The sequence below is a fragment of the Bemisia tabaci genome, chromosome 1 (assembly GCF_918797505.1).
Source record: "Bemisia tabaci chromosome 1, PGI_BMITA_v3".
Taxonomy (NCBI): Eukaryota; Metazoa; Arthropoda; class Insecta; order Hemiptera; family Aleyrodidae; genus Bemisia; species Bemisia tabaci.
The window spans coordinates 81114456-81129455 of NC_092793.1; the positions used below are offsets into that span (position 1 = coordinate 81114456).

The window sequence follows — 15000 nt, forward strand, 5'->3', positions numbered from 1 at the left end:
CGTGAATTCAAACCACCCGCTCATGAAAACTCAATGCTCTACGTGATTCACATCGCGCGCTAAATGTTTATCATGACAGTCTCTGCGATGTAAAAATCCTCAACTTCAATCTTGACTATTTGGCTCAGCTACAGCAAATTACTAATAGTTTGAACAACACATGGTGGAAAATGAACATTGCTCGATTGAGAAGCTTGCTGAAACCGTTGTAGTGCGCGATTTGACTCACGTAGAGCTTTGAGTTTCTTGCCAGCGGGCAGTTCAAATTCCTCGTAACCAATGTGAAATAAAAACGTTAATATCTTCGTTAGGAGTTGATTTCGGTAATTTTCGTAGTGTGAATCGAGTTCTACGTGAAATTCTAGTTAAGAAACATGTATCAGATTGCTTAAATTCGTACCTTGTCCAGTGGTCCATTGAGATACTCTAGTCCCACGTAACAAACGCACAACATGGCCAAGTGTCGCGTTCGGGAATTGTGCGAATAGAGTACTAATTGGACTGCATTTTGCAATTTGGAACTATAAATTCTGGCACGGTTTAAAAACAACGTATGTGCCATTCGTTTCCCCATGCGCAGAAGTGTTTTTTTCAGATGAGCCAGAATGCATAGTTCCAAATTGCAAAATGCAGTCCATTTGAACCTCCCCGCTGTGGCTTTGACCGCACGGAGAAATGAAGGCGATTTGCATCTTCACCCCCCGGTGCATTTAATAATGATGGTGCTCACGGAGAAAACAACGATGATGGTTTGCTCGTCATCGAGGGTTGTTGAGTTTTCAAGGAAGCAATCGTGGCGTTATCACTCCTTCGCATCGACCGCGACAAGACGTCGTTACTCGAACAAAGGAACGTAACTACTTTTCAATGTTGCCAAATTTCCTTGCGCTAGTCGCTGTTTCACTAGAAGAATCTTGGGAAGTTCCAACTGAAAATTACGCTGATTTTTCTTGTGATCATACATCAGAAACATTTTCAACGAATATTACGCAGGTAGGTACATTTTTGTGAAAAATTCAAGTGTCTGAGTCAATTTTGCAATCTTGGAATGGACTTACGTTGTTTCGTCTGGGAAATGACGAAGTTGAGTTTTCCGGCGCACACGTCTGCGCGGCCTCACCGCGACGATACGCCACATAGTAGATTGAGTCAATTAGAGTTGTTAGATTGAGTCAATTAGAGATGTCAGGTTGAGTCAATCAGAGAGGTCGCGCGGGCATACATTTTTTGACTAAAACTGTAGATTTTCATGTTTATTCCGTCACATTTTAAGTTTCAAGGGATGATTTTATAAGGAAAATTCTCGAGGAAAACAATGGAACCACTTATAAAAGCTCAAAGTTTCGTATGAACGGAGAAGCTTTTAAAGTCTTTCATTTTGTTTGACCTCTCTCATTGACTCGATCCACTCCACGCCCCGGCTAATTATCAGTGGCGTGGCTTGCTGTACAATTATTCGAGTGATCAGCCATTCAAGGCTATGAAAAAGACAAGCCCCAGGTAGGACTATAGGTAATTCGAAGTAAGCCCACTACTAAGTGGCGAGTGGTGATCGAGGGTAAGCTACCACATCTGTCTACCATTGTACCTCGATAAAAATGACAACTATCACGCTATGAAAAATAATCGATAAACAGGCTGTTCGTAATGAAAACCTTAATAATCGATTCTTTACCATAGTTTCAAATGGAGCAGTATCAATAATCGACTACCCATGCCTCGTTACCGCTAATTATATTCATTAGGCGTCGGTTGGCGGTTGTTTCATTGCAATTCCAGTTTCAATAGACTTCGGGTCTCGGTTTCAGCCTCATTTTTTGCGGTGCGGTCGGGGGGGGGGGGGGTGCGGGGTGGAGGGCGGCGTCCAGGCGGCATTTCATGGCTGTCATTTATTCGCGCCAAAGCCGTCATTTCCATATTCCTCGATGCTTCACGACGATGGAAAAAACCTGGAGTAGAGGAGCCTCGTTATTTCTCGGCTGACAGTCACCGCTCCTCCGCCATCGCCCTGTCCGATGCCCGCCAAGAGCGTAGCGCCCAGATTTCCGCCCTTGTCACCCGCTTATATCTTTTCGTTTCATATTCACCCATATGCCATTTTGACCCTCCTTAAGACCGCATTTATATTCGCCTCCTGAGGTGAATCTTCAGTGGTGCGCAGTGGGAAATTATTCCGCCCAGGGGGCGCCACCGCTGTGTTTAGATTTTTTGGTTCACGCCATAGACTGATTTAGTGACCACGTCATTCAATATAATATCGAACTCTTGGATCAAACCAAAAAAGAACTAACATAACCTCATGTGTTAATTATTCATAAGTTGATTGTGCTAATTTATCAAAATTTAGTCATTGACCGGTCATAAATTAACTAAAGATTCATTAATAACGAGAACTTTCGATTGTAAGAGACACTTGGACGCATTTTACCACCATGGTGCACAGGGCGCGAATGAGTGCGAAATGGCGCGAATCAAAAACAATGTTCTGTGTTTGTTTACATTTGAACCAAAGGTTTGATATTATATTGAATGACTCAGCCACTAAATCAGTCTATTAGAGTCCGTGCAGCTCTAGGCGAGTACTTGAGCTGTTTGGAGTTTTTAGAAAAGATTAAATTTAGTAGTTTTCCGTGTAGAAAATGAGATGACATCAAGTCTGCAACGCCGCAATCCAAGATACACATTTCTGCAATTTCACCGTCGGTATGATGTGCAATTTGGTTAAGTGAGGTTTCAGGAGATCCTTCTCATAGCATCATAATACGGACGATTTCAACAAATTTCATGGAAAATGGAACTGTATCCATCCATCAATCGTCCGTATTCTGCAAGGTTCAATTTCAATGATTTGCTGCTCAAGAAAAATACAAAGTCCAGAAACAAACTATATTGCGGGATTTGTTTTTTTTCATAAAGATCACTGATTTTAGCACATTATAGCATATATTGAGCAAACTTAACCTTAACTTTTCTCAGATTTCAATAATAAAGACAGCTCAATGCGCGTTGGTTACGGCGCAGAGATACAACTTTTCGTGTTTGATGGATATCCGTGTGTCATTTGCGAAACTGAAGGCACGATGGCGCGTGGCGTGAACTTGCAATGCTCCGCTCACTGTTTCCAACGCGATATCGCCAAGATTCGGGAGAATAGTTAAAAAACGAGGCCCAATTACGACTATCCGTATCAGCTGTCTCTCACATAGCCTTCGAAGCTTCCTTACAAATAAGACAAACGGAAACGAACACAATACGAAAATAGAGCAGGGGCAGGACACACGTTCATGACGGCGCAGAGGTAAAACTATTCGTGCTAAAAATTTCCATAGACGTCAATATGTCGTTAAAAAAACTCCAAATTTCGTATTGCTCAAGTAGGTTTTGAAGCTTAACACAAATAAGATCGACCCATGGAAACAAACACAATGTAGGAACATAGCAAATAGGTTACGCGCTTTAATGACGGCGCAGAGATACAACTATTCGTACTTGATGGATGTCCGTGTTGTATCTGCAGAATTGAAGGCGCCTTGGCGCGAGGCGTGAACTCGGAATCCTCCGCTCGATGCTGCCAATGAGGTGTCGCTTAGATTCTGGGGAATTGTTAAAAAATGAGACCCGAATACATCTCTTCTGCCTTCGGCCGTGCAGACACTCGATTTTTCCTATCTATTCTAATTCATGTCTGATTCTTTTTCACGATGTATTTGTAGACGTATACCTGAAGCTCGTATGTATCGGCGCCTCACAGTCCGCGGGGCACATATTTTCTACAAGCCTCGAGTATATTTGACCCGGTTCGGGCATATAAGGGTTTTAATGTTTCTCCCGTAATTTGCACTCCTTACGATGGAAACTTGACCGTGCGTACATAACTCGAGGCTGAGACGCCATTAACCAATTTCATGTATCATTCCAAGCCTTCTACGATAATTTGTTGTTCCCCATACGAAAAAACGTAACTAAATTTCAGTGTTGCCAAATTTCCCCTCACTTATTGCATTTTTACCAGAAAAATCTTGAGCACCCCTAACTGAAAATTTCACTGGTTTTTTCCGGATCTCTTGCAAAAATCAGAAAAATTTTGGACTAAAATGGCATAGGTACATTCTAGTAAAATATCCAATTGATTAAATTAATTTTGCAACCTCGGGGCAGAGTTGCATTTCATCGTCCGGTAAACTACGAATTGATCAATCGAATGAAGACATGGTTTTTGAGTCCTCTCAGGCGATTGATCGGGATTGTGCTATTTCGTCGCTTCTTTGACGTAAGGGCGTATCTCCAATTGAACGTGAGCCCTGTTCTCCATATAATTCTATGCTTTCCGGGGCTCACGTGGAAATCGAGGTACGCCCTTACGTTAGAGGAGCGACGATTTGTCCAGTGGCATGGCGTGCTTTGCGATATATCGACAATATGCCACTTAAACCTATGGGAAGGATCAATAAACACGGTGTTCGCAACGAACACCTTAATAATCGATTCTTTACCACAACTTAAAATGGGAAAATATCGATAATCGATCATTCACGCCTCGCCACTGTATTGTTTTGTCATGTGTGGTGAGAGCCACCGAAGTTACGGTCGAGATGTAGATGCATTCATAAGCAGACGACTAAGTCTTGAACTGACGGTGATGCTGGGTCGATACCTATGAGGGGGGGGGGGGGGGTTGCGCTGGAAGGGCAAACGTGAGGCGTGAGTGAGAGAGTATTTACTCGCACCAAAGTCAAATGCTTATCTTGAAACCAACGTGGGAGCCGCCAGTAGTCAAGCCCTGATACGTGCGTAAAAGCCCTTCACCCAGTGCCCTCTCTCAGGCTCCTTAGAGTCAAGGATTGTGGTACGAAGGTCTTCGTTATTATAAGGAGCCACTCGAGGATTGCGCAAAGTGCGTAAAGGTCGTATCGACCGTATTCGATAGTGGTTCGATGTATCCTTCGGTTCAAAACAATAGAACATAACCTCCGACAATTTATTTTTATTTTTGCAGGTTATTCGGCTCCTATTCCAGTTTAGGAATCTACTGTCATCTATTGAATAGAGTTTAACGTAGGATCATTTTTTATTGTCAGTATAGGCATCAGGGGGACTTTTGCACATCTATGCTTTTAAATTTTCAGGGAATAAGGACGAGTAGAATGTTTTTGCAGATCCACTCGTCAGTTCCGTGAAAATTTGTCGCCACCACCGGGATTCGAACCCGGGACCTATTGGTCTAGAGTTCGTCGCGCTGACCGCTGGGCCAACCTGCCGGCTAACCTGAAACAAGAATTATAGGATTTAAGTTGGAAAAGCTGAAAATGAGAACATTTCTCGAGAGCGAGGAGAATCAAAATGGCTGATTATCAATGGCTTGGAGAAATATTTCAGCAAACAGGATCAAGTTTATCAAACTTGTCTTCTAAATTGCTCCACCCGACATTAATCATTCATCATTACAGCAAAATAATGCACCTTATTTATCCTTATATGATTACATGACTCGGATTGGATGTGCGGGACCTTCGAGCAAATCCAAGTAATTTTTGGATGGTGCGATCCGTTGATCCATCCCGGATTCGAACTGGCGTACGATACATTGCATCAATTGAGTAAAAAATCTCGGCAGATTTTCAATTTTTAGCCAAAAAAAAAAGGACGGTAGTTCCTGCGCATGAGCCTGAAGAATTATCTCAACACGAAAATTGGAAAATTTCAAAGAATTTAAAGCAGGATATTTTTTTGTGGAAATAGGTATTGCATTCGATGCAACAATCGACTTCTGTATCGAGTGCGAGGACTTTTCTCCCATGAAGAATCTTGTCTTTACTCTGCCGTGCTAAGGAATATTCGAGAGTTGCTAAATTTCCGTCGATAAAATGCTCATTTTGGAGGCAATGTATTGTGGTGATTTCCAGGATCTTTCAGCGAAAGATTCTGGAAACCCCATCAAACACCCTCCAACCAACTTTGGTGGAAAGCTCCAGTGCTCCCGCAACCCCTACAGTATGATTATTTTCCTGGAAATTTTCAGGACTTTTCGGTGGAATTGCGAGCAAAATTATCTGAAAAATTTGCAGGAAAATATTTATAAGTTCACCGGAAATTTGTATTTTATTGAAGGAAATTTGGCAACACCTGAAGGTTGATACGGCGTTCTTCTTTAATACGGTAGTACTATTCTGAATGTTTTTGTTTAAGAATGATTCTTACGGCTTATGCGCAGGGGATATCGTCCTTTTTCGGGCTAAAAATTTAAAGTCCGTCGAGATTTTCTACCGAATGGATGCGGTATATCGCACGCCAGTATCCGGGAGGAATCTTAATAAGTGCATCCAGTACACGATATAAAAAATCGTGTTCGCTGTCCGTGTTCTTGACTCAGATCCAGAAACCTCCGGCGATCTCGTCCCGTCGACAGAGGTCCTGGTCTCAGGTCAGCCGACACGAAGCAACAGTCTTGCCAGGTCACCTGCCCGCTTGACCCGGCGCAAAGAGCGGAAGTTGTTTTATCTCGAGCAACCTGGCAGCCCGGCAGCTTCTGGGCGGTTACAGAGCTTTTCTATTAGCTTGAGCGGAGACCGCCAAAAGCTTACTGGAAGCTTATTCGAGCGTGTTGAACTGAGTGGTTGATTAGATAAGGGCAAATGAAGCGGATCTCGAATCGGCTCTCGCCCCCCCCCCTCCCACCGCCCAGCTCATTATAATTTTATGTCCCAGTGCTTTGATCATTGCCAAATTGGAGAGATTTAAGCAAACACGCACTTTGCAAGTAAGAGTTATAAAATGAAACTCCCTCTAGACAGTCAACGACTTCCGTCCGAGTGCCATACTGTCGCCCTAAGGAAGAACGCCGTATGAGCCTTATGACATTGCCAAGCTTCCTTCCACAAGTCATAAATTTTCGATAAAAATATATTAATAAAGCGATTCTAAATATTTTTCCTCCAGTTGTCATAAGCGGATGGGTGGGGGCGTACGGGGTTCCAGGGGGTCTGGACCCCCCCCCCCCCTTAGCTTCGTTAATTGTTCCTTTTTTTTACTTTTGGAGGGCAGACATAAAATATTATCAGGGACGTATACAAGATATGTCAATTAACGGCACGTTTTTGAATGGACACCCCCCCCCCCCCCTTAAAAAATTCCTAGCTATGCCACTGTTGGTAATTACTCATGACAAAATTGACACAAACTGCATATTAGGTCCTTTAAAATTTTGAAAATTTTCTGGGAGAGCCCCCCGACCCCCCTACGCCTTCCTCCTTCGAGGTGTCTGGATCCGCCTATGCAGATGCTAGCTGCTCAGAGAATTTCGTTCGTAACTTGAACCCAAGTATCTGAAAATTTTGAGGAAACATAATCACGACTTCATTCAAGAATAAATATTTTCTAAGAAAAAATTTGGCAACATTCGAATGCTCATACTGCATTTTTTCTTAGCACGGTATCATATTAGACAAAAAAAGGAGGGGAAGGGCCCCTGAGCTCTTCTTACAGAACCTTTACAAAGGCGGGGAAGGGGGATAAAATTCACCTTTGCGCAATCCCGCCGTTACCGAAAAATACTTTTTCCTTTTAAAAGAGACAATGAATAAAAGTAAATACGTAAAATAAAAGGTAAACTAAAAACTTTTGCAGGGTTGATAAGCTGGGATAAGATGTGTCGGATTTTGCCCTGAAAAGTTTTGAAGTTGATGTGAAGATTCTTGTATCGAAGTTTAATCTGGAAGGCAAAACTTTTTTTACACGAGAACAAATTTTCGCGACACTCCATTTTTCAAACTCGCGAATATGAAAAGTTTCAGCGAAGGCTCGATTGAGAGAAGAGTAACCGCTTTAAATGGGATCGCCTAACGAAAATCAACTCTGGAATCTTCCTGATGCTCTTGATAGTACAGCCACCTTTAAAAATTACCTACCATCCCAATAGACACTAATCAATTGGATTTTCCCGTAACACTGTAATCTTCTGGTAATTTTAACGGAATTGGTAAAACAGAAAACCGACCCAAGCACTAGGAACTCGTAAAATAAAATTAGCAGAAGACGGTAAAATTACCCGATCTAGTGATCACTCCAAATAGGTCTGTTGCGCTCGTCATAGAATCATGTTTTGATGCTTCATTCATACAGGCTAGCTACAAATAATATCTGTCCAAAAATCAACTCTCATTGTCACTCCCGTCGTCGTCTCCGCTGACGCCAATGGTGCTTTATAATTTCCATTCATTCTTACCGCCCGAGAACTAACAAACACACCTCATAACCCGCACATAGTTCTGTTTGGTAGAAATACGCCCAATTAAGGAATGCATCTTTTATTTTCGGCCGTATTATTGGAGGAAGTAGACGGAGCTTTGCGGTTTGGGTACTACGGTCTTCCGTTTTGATGACGCTTTTGAACATAAGTATTTATAGTGCGTCTCCGTCCACCCATTAGTGGGCGGTGAAATGACAATGAACGGGCCTGGAAACAAGAGTTCCCATCAAAGTAGCGAGAGAAGGGCAGGAGGAGAAGTGGTTAACCGGAATTTAATTGGACGTAATCTCTCTCGAGAGAGATCAAAGACCAGACAACATCAACAACAACCAACAACATCGTATAAGTAAAATAGAGGATGTTTAGCCATGTCACCGCGCATCACCTTCAATAGCTTGTGATAAATTTAATGTGCTTTTGTTTTCATGAAGAAAAGGCAACTATGAACTATGATTGCAAAAAAGTATGCCTTTGCAAGTTCAAAGCTGGATTTTGATAGCTCACCATCCCGAGGAATGTGCCCGGATCACTATGTCAGTGGCGTGGCGATATATATCGATTGATCCGCAATTTAAACCTATGGAAAATGATCGATAAACAGCGTGTTTGCAACGTACATCTTAATAATCGATTCTTCACCACAGCTTCAAATGGGAAGATATCTATATTCAATAATTGACCATACACGCCTCGCTATTGCACCCATGTTACTCCGCAGGGCCTGATTTTTATTGATACGCTTGCACCGAAAATTAAATGGCATCAGAAACAAACATTTTTTTTTCTGTTTTCGATTTTAAAGACAAAAAATGAACAGGTGTAAAAAATGTTTAAACTTCCATTTCCATAGAAAATTTTTCAATAATCATTACTTGTATAAACGTTTCAAAAGTGATGTAATAAAACCTTTTCAATTTTTTTTTCAAAAAATTAAAAAATAGTGTTAAAACTTTGAAATTATTTTAATAGTTTTTAACGCTTCATGAATATTTCTTTTAAAAATAATTAAGCATGTCTGTGTAATATTTCCAACACTCATATGAACGTCCCGAAAACTTATACTCTAACATTTCAAAACAGTTTTTGAGGTGTATCAGTCTTTCCAAGCTGTAAATAAATGTTCGTAAGGCATCTCATTGTTCTTACAAACTTTTAAGAGGCCCTCCCTGAATTACGTAACGCTTTTTTTTGTGCATTTTTGACACCCCTAACCCTCCTCTCTCTTTTACGCTTTTGTGACGTTGGTCCTTATCCCTTAACACGTAAAAACAAAGTGGTGCAACGCTTTTTTCGACGCTTGCCCTCCCCCCTCTAGAGCATTCCGTAATTTAGGGCCGGCCCCTTTCGGAAACCCTAAAAAAAACATGTTTGGGTGGTTTCACGATATCTGGAATAGTTATGTCGCCGTAACAGACAACACATTTTTCGATCATATTTTTAGTAGTGATGATAGTCACTCGAATTTTTTTTGCATTAATCTACACAGGGTTACGTATAACGCTGTTCAAATATGTATCGCTCTACATTTCAATTTTAATATATGAATGGCCTAAAATGTGCCGTCTGTTACTCTGACTTTTTACCGCGTAACAGACAGCACATTTTCGAAATTTACATGATATTAATTGAGAGTAGAGCAATGAATTATTAGAAAGCGTTATAATACGTAACCCTTTGAAGATTAATGCGAAAAAATTCGAGTGTTTATCATTTCTACTAAAAATATGACCGAAAAATGTGTTCTCTGTTACGGCGACAAAACTATTCCAGTTATTGTAAAACCACCCGTTTAATGTGTCTTGTACTACTAGGGGTCTTGTTTCAATCTCTTTTTAACGGGCTGAAAACTATTTTCAGTTTTTAATAAGGTTCGAAGAAGCAGACCCGAATGTATCCAGAGTGATTTGTCTCGTACCGAATGCCCCAGTCCGAATTATATCAGGGAACTCTGCACAGCAGGGATCAAGGCTCGCTCTCGTGAAATTGCGCGAAGCGCGGAAAGAGGGACGCGCACGCGACGAGGGACGATATTTCGGTTTATTAATTTTGACGTCCGCATCTGTTTTCAATTGGAAATCTTAACGCGTCCCTGCCTGGTCCCTGGTCCGTGACCTCATTTTAGGGATGCAGGGACGCGATGTTCGACGCAGTTCAAGGCCAGATTTATCTGGTTGCTAATCATGGGTGGGTTCGAAATATCTGCGAGTCGTTCTCTCTGTCTACCAAAAAATGAAAAAAAAAGTATGGTAACATTTACTATTAGTCTACTTGATTTTTTACACGGTGGTACTATGTAGTGAAAATAACTAGAATTATAGTAGTATCCACCAGAACTCTGGTGATTCGTACCATAGCAAGGTAAGTACCAGGTTTCAGGACATTTTGTCAACGATGTTTTGTCCGCGCACCTTTTTTGTCCAGTAGTTACGCCCACACGTAAAATAAGCAACAGTGACGTGGTTCAAGCGCTATATTTTAGTCGGTATGTAAAATTATATTGACAATATATGGAAATGAGAAATTGAGAGAGAAGGAGGTGTTGTTATGGTTGCTCATTATCTAAATGAAATGTTATTGCTTTCCCCTTTTGAATCATCATTTTTAAATTGTCATTGGTGAATACTTGGTTAGATTTCTATCCTTAAAATGTTGAATGTACATTATACCTTATATATGTGTAGGTACTTTTTTTTATTTTTTTATTTTTTCTTTACGAAATTATTACTTCATTTTGGAAACATTTATTTATTTAAAACGTAACAAATATTTGTAAAACCTTCTCCAAGCGACATTAATCTCAATAAGCCGCAGCTGTGCCGACAAAAACTGCAAAAATTAATAAAAGAGGAAAAAAACCAAGAAGCACGCAATCTTTAGTTTCAACCCATTTGTACATCGTCCTTTTAGAGTCACCTACGTCAAATTTTGAGCGTGTCGTTGCGCTTACACCTCGTTGCAGCACAATAAAAGCACAAAATGTAAAAGAAAAAAATTAAAGTGCTTTGGAAATCATTAACTTTTACACGGAACCACCAATATTTAAAAAACACACATTATATTATTATTCTCCTTTGATTGATACATATTTTTTTACCATCAATTTAAATGAGAATAATCAATGCAGAGTGTGCAAACATTTCAAAATCATGAGTTAAAAAACGCTAAATATTAAAGCCTAACAGAGCGGAGCGGCGTGCTGCCAGCGCGAGAGGCTCACTGACGCTTACAAACCTAAGTGGATACTTCACGCATTGCACAATGCTTGAAGTATCCACTTAGGTTTGTAGGCGCCGGTGAGCCTCTCGCGCTGGCAGCACGCCCGCTGTGCGGCGGCGCCAGAAGCAACTATCTCACAACAGAGGTGTTTCACAGTATTATACGAAATTTAACGTATTAAGAATGACAGTCATCCTTTAACAGTACAGATGTTTCCTCGCAAAATAAATCAAGATACTTATCGTACACAAGAAAAATCTAAGAGCCTTCAGCTGAGACAAATATAGAGGTTCATCCGGTTCAGGTATAACAAGGTGGGAATTTCTTGAAAGATAATTAAGTCCTGTTACACCAAAGAGGTGTAGAGAGTTTTAGTGAATTTCGTCTCATGGAATTGACGCTCCCTCATTTTTACCAAAACTCTCAACTATATATTATTCTCCGTTGGACCAAACAGACAAAACAAAAAAGCAAGCAAACCCTCATTCTTCCAAGACATTATATATTTTCGTCCAAAAACATCGCGAGCAATTGTCGTTTGTATATACATGTGGGCCAATTAACTTTGGGTCTCAACTGGCACGTGGACCAAAACTCCCGTGCCGAAAAAACGCGTGGACGTAAATTACTGGAAAAAACAGGTGCGTGGACAAAAAATCGTTGACGAAATGTTCTATAACCAAGTACCATCATAGAGTTTGGTGTTCATTACCATACTCGTATCACTTGAGCATGGTAAAATCTACCATATTTTTTACTCGTGCTGCGTCCACACTATTTTGAGGGTAAATCGAAGTCGAGAAAAACGAAAAGTTAGAATGAAAATGAAAAAATCGAACTCTAATGACTCAATCATGGAATCCAGTCTTGCAATGAAACTCTGTAGATTTCATTTTGCAACTCAGATTTTAACTTTTGATTTTTTTGGCTTCAGTTTCCCCTCAAACTAGTGTGTACCGAGCTCTACTGTCAATATATTCCAAACTTTGAGTCACCTCTAGACCTGGGAGTTCAATAGAAGTCCGATTAATGACAGTAGCTTTTACCGACGCATTTGTTAGCCTTTCACCGATTGTTTCCAGCTAAAATTAAGTTGAACTCTTCGACGGGTTTTTTTCGGTCGCTCGAACACCTGGAATTTTAATTAACCGATCGGGGCCCTTTAATATCCGCGCCCGCGCAACATTATTATCCTCGATCATACGCGAAGCGGCGCTTTGTGGAAGTTCTGTGTACAGCGGGCATTTAATCGAACACTCCACTTTCCTTGCATCCGTGGGTGACTCACAAGTGCAAAATTACGGCCCTCCAATGGTGGTTTAATTAACATGCACCTGCAACACTCGTCGGTAATTTCGATAGTTGCCTCTCCCCCCCCCCCCCTCCGTTCAACAATGCTAACGACTATCCAATTCCCGTATGCATCCATTCACATTTTTCCAGTGATGTGTTTGTACTTTCAAACGCCGAATTTGATCCCAGATGAGTACGGAATGAAAAAAGGTTAACGGAATGAAAAAAGGGTAAAAGGAAACAGATAATTAGACAGAGTAAGAACGGCATAAAGCATAAAGTTCATATGTGTTGAGCCCGATGAAAATTTTTAGGTGAGTGAGATGTCCTATATACATGCACTTTAGTTCTCTCGATGTCACTTAGAGGTTTGCGACTTGCGAGAGCCAGCGCATTGGACTATTACCAATGCGACGTATAGCTAGGCGACTTAGGCCTGATTTTTAACGCGGCTGAAAATTTTTAACCTAAAGATTTGGTCAGTGTAATAACACGAATAAAAACTAACCAAATAATGATTTCCGCAAGTATAAGTTGCTTTGTGTTCCGTTACCCCCATTATCCTAAAAAGCTGGTAACTTTGTCTCACCGCGTAGGGAGAGAAAATTAAAATTCAGTGAGTTTACCTACCTCAGCGATCTTATCTGAGCTACCGTTATACTCAACAATCAGTTCGATTCCCAAGAATATCCTTAATTCTCAATAAATATAGTGCTCCAGCTCATTCGCGAGACATCTAGATTGTAGGCTGTCAAAATTTTCACGCGTGCACGATGAAGCTGTCGGAGGGATTTTATTTATTCCTGTTCAACGGCGATCCATGAAAACCTTTTAGACTGTACTGGCCATTATCCCCCGCAAATTGCTGCTAATCCCTGTAAAACGCATGCTTTGTCGCAGAGACGGGGTGTATGCAAGAACACGGGGAAATTGGACTCTTAGATACGACTCAACGTTAAAAGCCTTTTATGGATGGTTAAAGCCCCTTCCGCTTTTTCACAGCGAGCGCGTGTTGCTCATGCATTACTTCTCTCATAAATAAGTAAGGGACACTGGTGTCAGAACTCGATTGGACAGCGTCACGTGGAACAAAGTAATATACATACTGTCATTACTCCGTTATTGTGTTACTGCACAGCGCCTGCCAGACCCAAATCGAAATACAGATAACGGTCTTTTGCGTTACCAGACAGGGCTTTTTACCTTTTTCTTCTAATTTGTTGTGGAGAGAGCAGCGGATATCCTATTATAAACGTAAGTCACATACAGTGTACACTGGAAAAAAACACATTGGATCTAGAGTCCAGACTCTTAAAAACATCGACAAGAAAAAATACTCTTGATTCAATCAGATGTAAGCTTAAATCAAGAACCAAGCCTCTTAATTTGAGCGGATTTCCTTTTGATTTAAGCTTAAATCTGATTGAATCAAGAGTTCTTTTTCATGTCAATGTTTTCAAGAGTCTGGACTCTAGATCCAATGTGTTTTTTTTTCAGTGTAAGCTGACAACTCCACAAATCAAAAGCTATGCAAAATCAATACTAGAAAACAGCCTGGACATTATTTCACGACCACGTTTTATCCGAGAATTGGAATGCTATAGAACGTCGACTTAACCTAATTACCCTTCCTTCAAGTTTTTCTGTAGCTGGAAAATTGTAGCACAGTTTTCCGTTCGTAAAATACTTATTTGCTTTCAAAATATGAACAACCCAGTAACCGCTCTTAATCACATTTCATTTCCAATAAGCTCTCACTTAATGACTGGTCAATGTACAATAAAATGCACCATTTTATTAGACATTTATTGAAGAAAGAGAAAACATTCATCTGCTGTCATTTTTATACGCGGATAAAGAATGTATTTACGTAAAAGAATGTTCCCCATATAGATAGGCTTCTATTTTTGTATGTTAGATTTTAGAGTTAATGTGTAAATAGACTCCTAATTTAAGGTGAGATGCATCCATCTGCCATCATTTTTACCGAAGGATAAATTGATGTGTTCACGCAAAGAAAGCCTTTCCCCATTAATGTAGATACCTTTTTCATACGTTAGATTTCAGATTTGATATGTGTAAATAGACTCTTGATTTAACCAGGAAGAAGCAGCCATCCTCTATCATTTTGACCCGTGATTAAATGAATTTATTCGCGCAAAAGAAATGTATCTACAATTAATAGGTCCCGTATGCAGATAGACTCCTTTGGAATGCCTCCCGATATGCTCCAAACAACAGATGGA

At 40.6% G+C, this 15000-nt stretch overlaps 1 protein-coding gene across 1 annotated transcript in view; it reads left to right on the forward strand.

Annotated features, from left to right (window-relative positions):
• The window catches only part of LOC109044025 (uncharacterized), a 115015-nt gene that overhangs the window by 4553 nt on the left and 95462 nt on the right, over positions 1 to 15000 (forward strand). The gene's annotated exons all lie outside the window — the stretch shown is intronic.